Raw genomic sequence first — 2,292 nt, 5'->3', positions numbered from 1 at the left:
GTGTGTAATTGATAAAATAGTCTTCTTTCACAGGTTAACATCGCATTAGATTTCACGCCGCTTGCTAGAGATTTTACATTAGTAACCTCTGGTCTGCTTTATAATACAGAAAACACAATCATCATACAATCCAAAATAAAGACCTGGGAAACACGAGAGCTTTGAGAAGGGGAAAGTGCTTTATTATCACAGGACAGAAGACCCGTTCTCCTGCTCACTGCGTGACTAAGAGTATTACTAGTTACTAAAACTCGTAGGCTGCATTTATACTAGTTAATTGAAATGCACTTTGGAACATTCCTGAGGCCAGCTGGCAAAGAGTAGCTTGCTGCCAGGATAACAAATTCATTTAACCTTGAAAATATTAAAGCATGCTTAGGAATCATTTAAGCAAGGATTGTCACAGCACATTTAAGTTGTACTGGGGAACACTGGAAGAGCTCTGCAGCATAGATTTTGGTGTTCTAGTGCCTGGGAATGTTCCTCATCACTCTTTATTTTACAGGTATCGATACAATCATAGTTCTTTCATACTGATAAAGAAGAATTACTGAGCTGCAAGTTTTTGTGCACCAAGAATAACCATGCCAAACTCTTCCTATGAAGAATGTTACCCCTTGTTTTTTATTACAAGCCAAACAGATTTTTTGGACAAGGTCTCTTTGCTGTAGAAAAGGCAGCAAGCATTCATTAGCTTCTAATTGATGTCAGAAAGTCAGCAATTTAATAGAAGTGTAGGATACAGCAGCCACCATTTTAGTAGAGGTAAAATTAAAGTGGAATCACAGCAAATTCCAACATATTTCTTAGCTTTAGAACTATTTAGCGTAAGTTATAGTGAAAGTGGGTCCCCAAAATGAGGACTTTAGCAGAAATTATTACACAGACTGTGTCATCCACCCAGATTCTGTAGAACTTGTATAACTTCGTTCACATATGCTAAAACCCATGCGTCTTTTTCTGCTACTAGTTCACAGAGTGTTAATACCACCACCTGCTACATTACTTCATGAAACAAATTCCAGAATAGATCTAAAAACACCCATCTACTCATAACATTGGTTTCACTGCAGTACGTCCATTCCATATCCCCCATTTAAGTCTCACACACCTATAGTCTTTATTCATACAGTATTCTATTTTTCCCCTATGAGATCCTTGTCTTATTTGATGCACAGAATAAATGGTGAGCACGTTCAATTTTTTTTCCTTTATGAATGAAAGCAAGCCAAGACCTTACATTCTGAAGTAACAGTGGCAACAACAGATGTAGAAACATCTCAGTACAACAGGCATAGAGTAGTCAAAGATCTTTGAACTGGGATGCGGGAGACAGATAGAAGTTCATTTGAGCTTTGGTACTGGCAGGTTCAATTCTAACACTAGTGCTCAGCATTCAGGTCACATTGTGGATGGTATAGAAAAGAAGTGGGAGCTACAGAAAATCTTTCAGTACAATGTTTACAGAACTCAATCACAGATTCCTGGGCAGAGAGTATGAAGCATTATAAGCGCTGTTATGTATTGTGGAAAACCACATAATAGCACCCAATGGCTGGAAGCTTCAGCCAGGCACACTGAAATTAGAATTAATACATATTTAATAAACTGGATAATTAACTACTGGAATAGACTACCCAGGGAATTTGTGAATCTTCTTGATGTCTTTAAACTAGTACTGGACATCTCTCTTTAGACATAGTAAAAGAATAAAGCTATGGGTCTCAAAGCGAGGTTAAATGGGTGAAATGTACGAAGAGGCCCAAGGAAGTGAGTTAGCACCATCCCCAGACTGAAATTCAAGGAATTTTTGAGCAGAAGGTCCAATTTAGGATTATATTCCTTGCAATAATTTGTATTTCCTTTCTCTTTCACTCTAGGCAACAAGTCTAGGAGCTTTTTTAGCAGAGACAAAGAACTGTTTAATAGCACCTCGTCATTGAAGTGTAGCCTCCATCCTGTAGCTACAGTGATTGTTACAAAGAAGCCGATGTGCTGAGATGCTTAAACGCCCGGAGGATTACAATCAAAGTATTTGCAGCAATTTAGTCAGTTACTTTTGTTACTATACGTCCATTATCAGCACACAAACAGCTAAGCATCCCCAGCAATTTTTGCTGCTTCTAAAATAGCTGCTTAATAATACCAATTAATAGTACAGGATGGAAAACTCAGAGAAGATACTGTTGCAAGTGTTTGATATATGGACTTGAAGAGAGCCAACTGCACTTTGCTTCCTCTTCCTGCAGCCAGTTATCCAAACAGAGGCAATACTTTTGAATTTAGCCCCTG

The sequence above is a fragment of the Gallus gallus genome, chromosome 2 (assembly GCF_016699485.2).
Source record: "Gallus gallus isolate bGalGal1 chromosome 2, bGalGal1.mat.broiler.GRCg7b, whole genome shotgun sequence".
Taxonomy (NCBI): Eukaryota; Metazoa; Chordata; class Aves; order Galliformes; family Phasianidae; genus Gallus; species Gallus gallus.
The sequence above is the reverse complement of the archived record's forward strand: the minus strand, read 5'-3'. Positions refer to the sequence as shown.